We start from the raw sequence: 14,529 nt of genomic DNA, 5'->3' as shown, positions 1-14,529 counted from the left end.
TGTGGTGGATATTCCCAGTCTTCAGACAATTGAGATAGTGTAGTAATAAGGGTGGCGTGGCTGCGTTCCCAGCACCCCGGCCGCCTGCTCGGCTAGCTTATGCCCCAAAATAATTACACAGACACTGTATTCTTTTAATCACTGCTTGGCCCTTTAGCCCTAGCCCTTACTGGCTAATCCTGTTATCCCGATCAACCCATCTCTAATAATCTGTGAGAACCGGTCTTACCGGGAAGATTCTAGCCTAGTCCATCCTGGGTCGGAGCTTCATAGCGTGCGTCTGCCCAGGAGCCAGGAGCATGGCGTCTCTCTGAGGCGTCTCTCTCTGAGGCACTCCCGAGAGAGCTGTCGAGTCTCTGACCTCACTTCCTCTTCCTCCCAGCGTTCTGTTCTGTTTACTCCTCCCACCTATCCTCTAACCAATAAAATGGGCCAGGGCAGTGCCTTTATTAGCCAATGACCTTCCTCCATCATTTCCCCTTTTTCGGTTTAAACAAAAAAAAAAGGCTTTAACATAGCAAAATTACATATAACAAAACAGTTATCAAGTAAAAGTTACAATAATCCTTATCATAACTAAGGAAAACTATAACTAACTATTCTTAACTCCATCAAAGACTCCAGAAAGATACAATACTACCTAAGCAAACAAGAAAAAAGCAACTTTTAAAACTCTAGACATGACAGAGACATCTTGCTGCCTGGATAGTCACCCAAGGTTCCTCTGTACCGTTGGGGCATCCATCTTCAGCCTTCAGGCCCATGGTATCCAGCAGACATTTCCATAAAGCAGGAAAATTCAAAGTCAGTTCAGTCATTATCTGTTGTGTCCTGCAGAATGTCTCGCAGACTCTTTCATGAATCAGGAACCCCAAAAGATCATTTCACCTTAGGCAAGTTCAGTAGTCCTTTCTCTGTGGGTTCTCTGTGTCCAGTTTATGCAATAGTCCAGGTAAGAGCAGTTTCTTGCCCAAATGGCTATCAAACTCCATAAGGATCCTCTTCGATGCCCATCTTCCTCTTGAAGTAGATTGGTGCTGCCAGGAGCAGAGTGTCTCATTGTCATGAAAAGTCCTCAGTTATTAAAACATTAAATGGCCTATTCTGTAATCTTTGAAAGACATGAAGAATGTCTATCTAAAATATATCTCTATATATCTAGAAAATCTAACTAACATGACTACAAGCTTTACTATTATTGATGATTATCCATTAACAACCTATATTTCTTAATTATACAGTACATATTTAAATGAACTACACAATCACAATACCTTAATCAAAATCAGAAACACTTATACATATAACAAAATTGACCTTAAATCTCTATCAATAAAGCAAAATCTATACTAATGCAAATTATTCATATCTATATCATATCCCCCTTTAAATGTAAAAGGACGTTTATAAACCATATTTGGGAACATGGGGGCAGTTTTTTCTCTCCAAACTGCTTCCTGCTGAATGGGGGCGTCGTTAATTAGGTCTTTCATAGTATAACCTGTGTGCTAGTTTTATCTCAGTTGGCAGTTGAGCGAAGCAATTTTCTGAAGGCCTTCACACCAACCCTTCAGGAGGGCGTGGTCCATCATACCAAATCGGAATAGAAGAAATGAACAGCGTCTCATCCTCTGTGAAAACAAAATAAGAAACTCCTTTCCAAAGTATCATATCCTTAGATACAAATTCAAAATATCTATGTTGGATTAGTTCAGCAGTATTTATAAATAAATATCTTTTAGCAGCTGTTGCTCCTTCCTCAGCATTCAAACGATTCAAAGAGAGCATAATAGCATACAGTATCAAGATTCTCTGTGTATTTTCCATCTTTGTTCGTTTTATTTTAACCTCTATTTCATTTATTTTTACTTTTAACTTTTTGCTTTTTGAGACAGGTTCTCTGTATCTTTGACCTGAAGTAACTCTGTAGACCAGGCTGTCTTTGAACTCTCAAAGATCCGCCTGTCTCTGCCTCCCAGGCATTTGGGATTAAAGGTGTACACTACTACACCTTGAACTCACAGAGATCTGTTTGTCTCTGCCTTCTAGGCACTGGGATTAAAGGCGTGTGCTACCACACACAACAACTCTCTTCCTTTTTTTGTTTTTTATTTTAAGAACTTCAACTTTTAGTCTGCATATATTTTTAACACACTTCAAACCATTTAGAAATTTTCTTTGTCTTTGAATCTCTCTTTACTGTATATCTCTCTTTTTCTGACCACACGAGTCTTTAATTTACCAAGCAATATCAGTAGGATTAAAGGTGTGGCTTTGCCAGCTAGATCCAGTCCATTCCTTAGCTTTCCAGCCTCATGGCGGATATACAGGCTGTAGCCATGTTTACTGCAACAACTCTATGGCATTTCAAGGTTCCTGCCAGCAAGCGAGCTTCAGCAGCCTTTGCTTGCAAACCGCACGAACTGCCTGCGTAAAAGAGTCAAAGTTTGCCCTGGCAGGACAGCCCAGAAAGCTGGCATTTTTAAACGGCGCAGCTTTTTTCCTGCTACGGCTGAAAACCGAAAAGCATGCGTTCAGCTTTTTGTCAACACCATTTAAGTGTTTCGTGGCAGGACCTCTTAATGAGCTGCAGGATTTGCAGCTAAAGCTGAGTCAGGAAGCCTCTCTTAGATGAGGCGCTTGCTTGCCTCTAGCAAGCAGAGTAGACCCGAGAACACAGCGAGTCTAGTTGTCATCAAACAAATTGTAGCACTTTACTCCAAATGCTCTATTCAAAAGCTCTGTCTCCCGCAGGAGCCAGACAGAGATCGCAATGGCGGCACAGCCCCAGGAAGTCACACTTTAAAATGACACAGCGTTTTTTCTGCTACTATTGCCGAATCAGGAAATCTCTCTATAGCACGCCACCAACAAACAGCAAAAATCTGTGTTAAACTCTCTCTCCCTTATTTTTAAGTCTTCTCAGGTTTTTTAAGTGGGTTTCGGCTGTCCACACATCTGGGCGCCAACTGTAGTAATAAGGGCGGCGTGGCTGCGTTCCCAGCACCCCGGCCGCCTGCTCGGCTAGCTTATGCCCCAAAATAATTACACAGACACTGTATTCTTTTAATCACTGCTTGGCCCTTTAGCCCTAGCCCTTACTGGCTAATCCTGTTATCCCGATCAACCCATCTCTAATAATCTGTGAGAACTGGTCTTACCGGGAAGATTCTAGCCTAGTCCATCCTGGGTCGGAGCTTCATAGCGTGCGTCTGCCCAGGAGCCAGGAGCATGGCGTCTCTCTGAGGCGTCTCTCTCTGAGGCGCTCCCGAGAGAGCTGTCGAGTCTCTGACCTCACTTCCTCTTCCTCCCAGCGTTCTGTTCTGTTTACTCCTCCCACCTATCCTCTAACCAATAAAATGGGCCAGGGCAGTGCCTTTATTAGCCAATGACCTTCCTCCATCAAGATAGGATCCTGAGACACATCTGTGTGTCCGTGTCATCCATCCATCAGGAAGAGCATCTGAGCTTTAAATTTGAGGATGCATCTCTATGAGGACCCTGAGGACCTACTTCCTTTAGAAAAGAAACATCACGTATCCTAGGAAAATCAAGACAGTGCTAGACTTTTAGGACTGTACGAGCGGTTAGTGAGTGGGTGTGGTGTAATGGTTGAATGCTCAAGGTCTTATATAACACAGACTCTTATCCAACAGTAGCAAGCTCAGAGTGCTTTAGGTCTGTAAATGAAAGAACTGCACATCAGTGGGGGCCTTGGCTTGACCTCGCTGGCATAGCCATGGCTTCACCTGCAGGGATGGACTTCTTCCAGAGGCTCTTTCCAGCTCATTGGCTCTGTGTGTCTGAAATGTCTGTCCTTGTTAAGAATATGTCTCTCAAACTTCCCCACCAAGTGGCAAGAAATGACTTCTGGAAGTGCAGGGTATGTGTCTGCGTATCTGTCTCAATGCCAGAGCAGAATGTTTTTTTTGACATCTCATGCTTGTCTTAAAAATGAATGTAAATTTAAACTTCCCTCCAGAATGTTTGTATTGATGCTAAATTAAATTTCTATTTAAAACAGCTTATAGAAGAAAGTTCATGCTTCATCCTGTGGCATCCTGCCCTGTTCCTGTAGCCATCAACCTCCTGTGTAGTAAGCACTGGACCGTACTTCCTTAAACTTGCTAATACCGACGTTCTCACCTTAATCCATTCATTACCCCCCCTCCCCCCGTGTAGTCAAGTGACACTGTTTGTCTATTTCCTCTAAGTCCCGGATCAATGCAGGCACTGCATTAAGTGTCAGGAGGATTTGTTGATTTCACAGCCATAATAGATATTCTGGTCTCTTACTGGTGGTGTGCAGAATACTTTGTGGGCACATTTTCTAACACATCTAGAGGAGTGGTAATTATTAGCACCTTTTGAGTGTTTATTGTATATCAATCATTTGTCAGTTTTTATCATTGTTCTGTAAAATAGGTTTTTGCAGATGAAGAAAAGGAGATGTAGATATAACTAACAGGTTTACATGACCGGCAGATGGTAGAACAGGGACTCATGTTCAGACATTCTGATTCCAGGCTTGAGTTGTGTTCATCTTCTGAGGACTTCACAGCCATTGATCTGCAGTGGGAAGTACACTCTGCTATTAAAGACCTTTGTTTCTCTCAATTGCTCCATGAGTCTTCTCTGCTCCTGGACATTTGACACAGATCCTGAAGTCACAGTAACATTCATCTACCAGTGCACTCGTACTGACTGAGAAGATCCCAATAAAATGGGAGGGTGAATGGATGAGCAGTAAGGCCCTTCTGCCAGCCTGGGGCTACCAAGGAAGCCTGGAGTCCTTTTTGGATGATGGGCTGTTTCTCTAGCTCTTGGATGCAGGAAGAACTGAATGCTGGGAGAAGGAAGGCAGAGTTAGGAGAGAAGCCATGTAGCCCTGCCAGAGACAGACGCTGGGAACTTTACCTGGTAAGCCACATCCACATGGTGATACACAGATTACTAAAAATGGGTTAAATTAAAATATAAGTGTTAGCTAATAAGAAGCTAGAGCTAGTGGGCCAAGCAGTGCTTTAAATAATATAGTTTCTGTGTGATTATTTTGGGTCTGAGCTGCTGGGTGGCTGGGAAATGAACAAGCAGCCCCCCCACACAACAAATTGGTGCCCATTGTAGCTAACTAAAATCTACTTAAAACCAGAGAGAGTTTGGGAAGGAATCCTAGATACAAAAGAACAGAATTAAGCATGGTTTGGTAGTGGCATTTTATAGAGTGGGCTCTGTTTGCTAGAGGCAAGCAGAGGCATGGCTCCTTTAAGAGAGGTTTTTCTGACTCAGTGGTAGCAGAAAAAAAAAGCCATGCCATTTGAAATGCTGGCTTTCTGGGTCGTGCTGCCAGCACAAACTCTGATTCTTTCTGGAGGTATGGCTATGCAACATTTAAATGGGGCTTGTGAACAGAGTGCTACAACTTGCTTAATGGCAACATAGATTGACTGTATGCCTAAAAACGGCTCTCAGATGCAGCAAACAGCTCCACCATGCTGGACTGGATGGAACAAGGAAGCAGTGCCATATTTCTCTTAGCAATGGCGCCAGTTAAGTTCATAAGAAGGGCTTAGCATTTTAAGAAGCACTTCTTGTCAGAAAATAATTGTAAATATGCAATAAAGCCAAATTCAGATGGAAAAGACCTCCAAATGTGTCACAGTGTTGGATAAATGTAAGTAGGCTTGGAAGAGAGAAGAAAATGATTATAGAGAGTTATAAAAAGAAGTAAACGGTTTAAAATGAAGTAAAATCTTTAAAGAAAGAGAGTACAGACAGTAATAGATTAAAGGAGTAAAGATAACAAAATAAATACCAAAAAGTAATAGAGTAAAAATAAATAAGCCATGAAAAGATGGACTATACACAAAGAGTACGGATTATGTATATTATTGTGTTTTCTTTGACTTTTTTGAATGTAAAGCTAAGTAACCAATATATATGCTTTAAAGGTATCTTGTTTTCAAAATTTGGGTCTAAGAATATGTTGCTTTGGAAAAGAGGTTCTTGTGCTTCCACAGAGAATAAGAACCTGTGGAATCATTCCAGACTATTATGGTTTGATGGACCAAGACCTTCTGAAAGGTCAATATAAACAACCCAAAAATTACTTTGCCCAACAAAAAGCAGGAAGCAGTTTGGAGAGAACTATGCTCAAATTCCCAAATATTTGTTTATATTTAAAGGGGGATATGATGTAGAGATGAATATTTTGCATTGGTATGGATCTTGGTCTATTGATACAAATTTACATAGTTTTGTTCTATGTATATTTCTGCTCTTGATTAAGGTATCAAGGTCTTGTGTTTGTGCAGCTCATTAAAAAATGTAATGTATAATTAAGAAATATAGGTCAATGGATAATCATCTATAATAGTCAAGATTGTAGTCATGTTAGTTAGGTTTCCTATACATCTATATATATAGATATATTTCAGTTAGATAGGTATTCTTCAAATCTTTCAGAGACCTTCAGAATATGGCATTTAAAATATTTTAAGAACTTAGGACTTTCATGACAGTGAGACACATCTGCTTCTGGCAGCGCCAATTACTTCAAGAGGATGATGGGCATCAAAGAGGCTTCTTATGGTGTTGGTTAGCCATTTGGGCAAGAAACTGCTCTTGCCTGAACTGCTTGATGGTATGCAATGTGAACTGGACATGCAGGACCCACAGAGAAATGACTGCTGAATTTTCCTAAAGGTGAGGTGATCCTTCAGGGTTCCTGATTCATGAAAGAGTCTGCTAGACATTCTCAGGACACAGAAGAAAGTGACTGGCAAACTGCCAATATAGGTGGAACTGTCTTTGAAATTTCCTGCTTCATAGAAAAGTTTGCTGGATACTATGGGCCTGTAGGCTGAAGATGGATGCCCCAGTGGTACAGAAGAACTTTGGGTGACTGTCCAGGCAGCAAGATGTCTCTGTTAATTCTAGAGTTTTAGAAATTGTTTATAATATACTTCCTGTTTACTTAGGCAATATTATATCCTTCTGGAGTCTTTGATGGAGTTGAAGAATAGATAGTTATGGTTTTCCTCAATTATGATAAAAGATAAAGTATATTTAAGTATTATAACTTTAATTCTTGCTTGACACCTGTTTTGTTATATGTAATTTTACTATGTTAAAGTAAAACCTTCCTTTTTTATTTATTTTATTTAAACAAAAAAGGGGAGGTGATTTGGGATTCCCCCCTGTATGCTGTGAATACCATTGGTTAATAAAGAAACTGGCTTAGCCTGATAGGATAGAGTTAGGTGGGGAAAACTAAACTGAACGCTAGGAGAAGGAAGGTGGAGTCAGGAAAGAGGCCATTTAACCCCACCAGAGACAGATGCTGGGAACTTTACCCAGCTGTGTGGTGATACACAGATTACTAGAAAAGGGTTAAATTAAGATATAAGTGTTAGCCAATAAGAATCTAGAGCTAATGGACCAAGCAGTGTTTTAAATAATATAGTTTCTGTGTGATTATTTTGGGTCTGAGCTGCTGGATGGCTGGGAAACTAACAAGCAGCTCCCCACAGCAAGTCCCCTTCTAAATGCTCACCCTAGAAGCAGCCAGTAGACCTGACCAATCTACTCCAGAGAGTTTTCCTTCTTGGGCCTTGTTTGTATAGACACATCTTCATCTGTACTGGTCTTTACCTGCTGTATCCCTTTCTCAGAGGTATGTGTCTCTCCTCTTAGCCAGGTCCAAATATGTGCTCCCCTATCCTAGGATCCACATGTCTTTTCGAGATTCCTTCTCTCAGTTCCTCTTCTGTGTCTACATTCATCCACATGAACCAGCACATTTGTGTATGTTGCCTTGTCCACTCTAAACAGATTCCTCAAACCTCAGTGCCGGTTGTAGCCTCAGCCTGGTTTGGCCCACCCAGCCTCAAGAAAGATCCTTTTGCTTGCTGTCTCCTTTTCCTTACTTTCCTTTTGTTATTACATCCTTCCTAAGTCTTATTCCGCACCACCTTGAGCATAGCTACACTGAAATAGTTCACATAAAGACCCTCAGACCTCCTAACAGTCAAATCCAGTGATCCAGAGAACATCTGCTTTCTTTTGTGGCCCTTCTCAATGTTCTTCCAAGTTTGGAGTTGGTGCTTGTCTTCCTGTTTTTGAAGCCATCATCTCCTTGGGCGTATGGGTCACTGTCTTCTCTCACTTCTTAGAGTACCTGTCTGCTACTTCATTCTTATCTTCATTCTTATCAGGCTCCCTTGCTGGGTCTAGCTCTTACATGTTCTTGGTCATGCTAGCCACCACTCTTGTCAAACCTCTTTCTTGGTCTCCAAGTCATCACAGCTAATGCCTTATTGACTATACCTATCTGTGTCCCCGAGGTCCCTCACACCTAACATGTCTCAAACTGACTCCATCTAATGGAATCCTCTCCCAAGATTACTGTATAGAAAATAAAAGATGCAGCATCCTTTCAGTTCAGGAGAATGTCCTTGACTTCCTTCCTAATCCTTTTTAGGTAACAGAGTACCAATTCATGTTGACTCTCTTTCTCTAAAACATGTGGTACTTGCTTTCTATGCACATATGTTCTTTATTCTTGTATAATCATGTATAGTTCTACCTGTTCCTTTTTCTCAAATAGCCTTGAGTAATGTACTCCTCCACCCCCATTTTGGCCTACGCCTTCCTCTGTATGTCCTTTCCCCAGAAAAATTAGTGTTAGGATAATCCTTGCATACACTATCTGATACTTCACCGAATTCAAAGCATCTTTACAACGAGGACCTTATGTTGTTTTTCTGTGTGCTTCAGATGCACATGATAGGGTTGGGTATACAATAGTTCTTTCACAAGTACTTGCTTTATAAATGAGTGGTTCAAATTATCCCCACAATAGCAGACTGGCTGCAGTTAATCAATCTTAGAAGCTTTGTGGGGTATGATTGCCCTACTTAGTAACTTAGGTAACCAATGAGTTACTACTGTGACAACACATTGGGATGTAATATTGATTAAAGGCAACATTAATTATTTTATCATTTTAAATGATACCTATCATCATCATCTCTATAAATCTCTCTCTCTCTCTTTCTTAGAAAAGTTAGATCCTATGAACAAGCAAGAAGAGGAAAATAAAATCATATGAAAGTCCATTACCTGAAAGTAGATAAATACCACTAATATGTTGACACAGAACTTCTCAGTTTGCTCTCTAAATTTTTAATTTTGGTGATAAAAGAAGGCCAAGACTGGGGAATGGTCTCTGCTGGACTGTTCTTTGTGACTCTAATCAGTTCTGAGGTCACAGGACTGGGGGGACTCATGGCAAACGTGACCTGGAGCTGGGTGTTCACCTCTGCCAACTCCATCTGATGGCCAGAGATTCAGTAGCACTGTTAACAGTGATGGTCATTTTGTCAGACACGGTTCGTACCAGGATAGTTCTTAGCTCAAGCTGCTGCAACAAATTTCCCCAAACTTGATGGCTTAAATGACAGAGCTTTATCACTCACACTTCTAGAGCCGAGGAAGTCCAAGATGGATTTGTGGGTAGAACTGCTGTCTGATGAGGGCCTAATTGTGGGTTTGCCGGTTCCTGTTATCTGATTGTATCCTTCCATGACAGAGAGCAGAGAGGAAGAAAGTTCCCTTGGGCCTTTGCACAAGGGCATTAACCCCATTCACAAGAGCTCCACTAACACAATTGTTGACCCTCCAAAGGCCTCACTCCTAACCCTATCATACTAGGATTTAGGATTTCAACTTGCAAATATTTGGAGAAAATCACATTCGGCCTATATACTGGGTAGCTACTCGTCTTTGAACCAAGACTGTAGACAGTAGTCTGGTATTTGGAAAGGGAGCCAGGAAGTCTGTGAAATTCACACAGAGTAGAAAGTTCTTAAGACTTCTCTTGGTGAATAACTGGGATACAGAACAAGAATCAGGTACAAGGGCAGGACACCAGGGCAAGGATAATGTAAAGACAGTAGCTGTTTGGGCATGAGGGAATCTGAGTTCATGCAGGGGCATTGCAGCCAAAGTCTAGAGTGTCAGGGCTAATTCAAATCACCTCCTACTAGAGACTGAGCTCTTAAAGCATTGTCAAGTTGGATAAATTTTGTCTGGAAACGAGGAAGAATTTAGCTGCCAGGTAGAAAGACTTGGTAACTGTAACTATTTGGGGCTGGAGAAATCAGGGGTTGAGAAATCCCACATGCTTTGGAGTGGTGAGATTCCCACCACAATCTATTTCCTTCTGTGACCCATTTCACTGTTGTATGCCATATGTCTATACAGAATAATTAAAGCTAATTAAAATTAATTTTGGTTGGTGAGTGTTTGAAGAGTTTCATAATAACTCTTGAGATAATTGGAGATGCTTTGGGATGCCACAAAAGGAGCATTTCGAGCAACTGGGCTAGATGTTTAAACTAGAAGTGTGCAGCTAAGGCTCGCAAGAGAATGACACCTCTATCACCGAAGGAACAGGGAGTTCAGAACTAAGAGTCCAGACTCGAACTCAGTATGCTGGTACACGGGTTCACTGAAAAACAAACAAGCCGTCTTTTCAAATAGCATACACCAGTGTGTATGGCCACAGCATAGGGAGTTTTGAATTACCTCTGTTTTAATGAGCAGGTCACATAACTCTTGAATATTTCATAATCAGCTCTGGGAAGCGCTGTGTAAGGCAGCTAGCTGCAGCATACCAACACACTTCCCACTGGTTGTTTAGCTTTGTAGAATCTTGGGTAAATCTTCTGTAGTTTTTAGTTTTATTGTTTTTTTAAATTGAAGTTGCTTAAATGATTTCCTTTTTAGTGTCAGCACCCCAGGAATGTAGGTTTTGTTGTAGGGTGAGTCTAATGCCATTTCACAAGCTGAAAGAATTGTGTCAGAGTTTTATGACTGCTATTGCCATATATAAAAGCAGAATGTGATATAGAGCCTGTTTGATAATTAACAGTGTTCTGATTCCTGCTGTCAATGTGTGTGTGTCCTTCTCCAGTGCCTCTTCCGAGAGGGATCAAAAGCAATGATGCGGCCACTGGCGAGTCAGACCTCATGGCCTCGCATGGTAAGAAACCACTGTCTACACTCTGAGGGTTTTATGCTCTCTTGTTAGGTGCTAGGATTCAGGTTAGTGGTGGAAAGAAAGTCTCATGGCTTAGATATACTACTGTCTGACCACAAGACCAGATAATGGTGTTTTTCCCTGGAACAGGAACTACAAGAAAAGCTATTTTGTTCTAAGTGGCTTGAAAGCAAGGTCAGTACCTTTTTATATGTATATGTAGCAAATACTGGCAAATAAGAATCTTTTTGACTTGGTTGGTGGTGAAGGCCTCAAATCGCAGTTCCTCAGGAAGGTGAGTTGGGGAATAGCATCTTCAGGGTCTACCTTGTTTACGGAGTGAGTTCAAGGCTAACCTGGGCAACTTAATGATACTTCCTTCTCAAAAACAGGGCTGAGGATATAGCTCGTTGGTAGGACTCTCTCTTAGCATGTGTGAGTGCTTGGTTTAATATGTAACATGATAAAACAAAAGTTTATTGAAAGAATCAAAACCAGGCCTACCTATAGCAAGAACTAAAATTTAAAACGTACATTCCAAAGGAGATATGATGTTCTTTATGCTCACCTTAGCAGCATGAAGAAATACATTTTTCAAATGTGAGAAATTCCTTTCTTGTGAGTGCAAACTTCTCAGTGCCTTCAGGTCAGCACTGGGACTTAAATCTGCCCTTCAGTTGGAACACAGAGTTGACCGCACAAACTCACTGGAGAAACAAGTGGGTGAGGGAAACCCAGACCAGGGCCTCCAGGTATCTGCTCCCCGCCTGTCCCAGTGTGAGCAGCCAGCTCCTATCCCCTGGAAAGGCTCGCTCTTAGTGTGGACTTGCTTGTAGCGCATGCATTTCCCTACACCTGCTCCTCTTGGTGAGCCTCATCAGCTAAGCCTTAGAAAAAGAAACCGAGACTCGGAGAGGCTGAGCGACAGAGCCAGCCACTGGCAGAGCCACACACTCACACCCCAAAGGTGGTGCTATGCCCCACAGATCAGGCTGCCTCAGGCCATTCTGGGCTTCCTTTCCCTAGTGTCCCTCTTCCCTATTTGTTGTGGGGAGTTGGATGTATTCTCACAGGAGTGCAGCTGGCTCAGTCCCCGACCAGGCAAACAGAAGCACCAATCCCTACCAGGTTCTGAGCAAATATGCCAAGTCAGGACTGTCCCAGCCTGCGGTAGCGATACTGTACTTTGTCCTAATGAATCAGCTCCATGGAGGCCCGGCAGTCGCAGAGGTAACTAATCCGCTGTAGGTTTGAAGGCCAGGTGAGTCTTGGTAGATGTGGCATCTGGACTTTGTTAGTCTCTAAGAGGGGAGAAGGCACTCCCCGGCAGGTCCCTGGAGCCACGGGGAAGGAAGGTAGGAAGCTGGCAGAGCAGGTGCGTGGGGGCACTGACACCCTTCTTTCTCTGGAGTTTGCTTGCTGGGCTATCAGAATCAAAAAGGTGCAACTGTCTTTGTTGAGTCAAGGGGTCACTTCTGTGGGTACAAAGCTGTGATTGTTATTATAGACAGAATTCCTTCATTTTAAGACTCTTAGAGGCTTGAAAATAACTATCACTAATTATAACCCCAAGGTCCTAACTAATGGAGTTTGGGGGCCCTTGGTGACAGAATGAAGTGCTATCAAAGAAAAGATCGGGATTGTGCCTTTGTAGTTGGGGCCAGGATGCTTAGTGCAAAGTCTGGGGACAAGTGAACTGATTACTTTTCAAGTTCTTCCTTGTGTCCAAGTGCCATTGTGTTTTGTGGGTTTTTAGCAAAGGATCTTGTATAGTACTAGGGGTATTAGGCCCTTCCTGGAATTTGCTGGCAAAGTTTTCGTTATGACTGTGTTTTTCGAGGAAGCAAGAGAGGAAGGCCCGAGGTCCTGTGTTATGAGTGACCTGGAAGCAGAAGGCCCCTCTCTGGCCTTCTCACAGCTCCTGGCTCACTGCTCTGGACCTAGGTTCCACTGTGGTATTCGAAAGGGGTCATCTTGATTTCACCACATGACCCTCTGACCTTTTTCTCTGATAAGAGTTTTCAGTTGAATGTGGAAGCTTCCAGACTAAGGGCAACTAACAGGTTTGATCAGAATCATGCTGCCATCAACATTCCCAAGGGGAAGGGAATGGGAGCTGTCCTTGCCTGTGTATGCTGGTGGCCCAGCAGGCTCTCTGAACAGGAGCAGGGCCTGGGTTTCCCTCTGTGACACGTCCCTCTGCTGCGCAAGCAGAGGGATTGGGAAAGGGCACTGGTCCCTGAAGTTGGTTCTTATCTGAGTAATGAGTGGGAAAGCTAGTCCGATGTGAGAGGAACTTCTAGATCTAAATGCTTCAGTCAGAAAGAGCTGGGAGACCTGGCTCTCCATTTTCCAGTATCAGAAGCCCCAAACTTGTGTCTGTTGGCTTTCCCAGAGGAAGAGTAAGTCTTTTGTGGGATCAGTTTAAGTCGGTGTGTGTGTGTGTGTGTGTGTGTGTGTGTGTGTGTGTGTGCATGCGTGTAGACTAGATAGAGGTCAATACTGAGTGTCTTCTTCTATTGCATTCCATATTATTTTTCGAAAGAAGGTGTTTTACTGAATCTGAAGTTTACTGTCTCACAGGAGCACCGAGTTTGGCTTTCCATGCGTGTGCGAAGGATCCAAATTCAGATTCTTGTGTTTATGCAGCAAACAGCCCAGTGACATGTCTCCCTAGACCTACAAATTCTTCAGTGATTCATACTACTCTAGCCTTGGTTTCTGAAGACACTTACTGTGATGGAGTGAACAATTACCATGTACTAGGTAGTTCTAGGCACTTTCCATATGTCATGTTTAGCTTTGACACTGACCCCGCAGCACTAGCCTGTAGTATCTAGCATCTCCATGGGTAAGGGAATTGAAGCTTAAAAAAAAAAATTATCTAACCGGTAAGAGCTATAGAAAGGATTTGAACTCCGACCAGTTCCTCACAAGGCTTGCTCTATTTCAGATACCTCAGCAATCCGTTTTAAGTGTTGTATAAATATTTGCTGTTGGGATAAATGAGGAAACATTAATTGAAATTCCTTGATAGCATTTGTAGTTGCATTAAGTGCGGTTATCTGCCTCCCATGCCACCTACATCTGTTGTTCCATATGTACTTTCTGAATTTATGAGTTAGCATCAAACTAATTGTCTAGCCTTTTATTTATTTAATGTATCTGTCTGAGAAGTTTTTTTTTTCAAATTCCTCTATGTCGGTGCTCATATGGTTTGTTTTAGACAATTTTGAGAATCATAGTTGCTCTTTTCACTGAATCCAATAAACAGCCATGTTTGGATAAAGGCTTAAAATGCTGTGTGTGTGTGTGTGTGTGTGTGTGTGTGTGTGTGTGTAGGTCAGAGGTTCATCTGAAGTGTTGTTCCTCAGGAGTCCTATGCTTGAAAAACAAGGCCTTTTCCTTGGGACCTAGGGTTCATTGACTAGGCTCGGTTGACTGTCCAGTGAGCCCCAGGGATCTTGCTGTTTCTACCTGCCCAG

At 42.3% G+C, this 14,529-nt stretch overlaps 1 protein-coding gene across 6 annotated transcripts in view; it reads left to right on the top strand.

Moving 5' to 3' along the window:
• Positions 1–10,990: 10,990 nt before the first annotated feature.
• Positions 10,991–14,529, top strand: part of Sec16b (SEC16 homolog B, endoplasmic reticulum export factor) — a 43,467-nt gene continuing 39,928 nt past the window's right edge. For 2 of the 6 annotated variants that reach the window (XM_041662641.1, XM_041662636.1), the window contains exon 1: positions 10,991–11,047. The gene's annotated coding sequence lies outside the window, so the exon portion shown is untranslated. Of the gene's footprint in view, positions 11,048–12,269; positions 12,306–12,356; positions 12,420–13,017; positions 13,108–14,529 lie in introns of those variants that run through there. The other 4 variants (XM_041662637.1, XM_041662640.1, XM_041662639.1 and 1 more) reach the window with 4 other exon arrangements.

The sequence above is a fragment of the Microtus oregoni genome, unplaced genomic scaffold (assembly GCF_018167655.1).
Source record: "Microtus oregoni isolate MIOR12 unplaced genomic scaffold, Mior012 000013F_ref0000133, whole genome shotgun sequence".
NCBI lineage: Eukaryota > Metazoa > Chordata > Mammalia > Rodentia > Cricetidae > Microtus > Microtus oregoni.
Note: the sequence above shows the minus strand (reverse complement) of the source record. Positions and strands in the feature narration are given on the sequence as shown.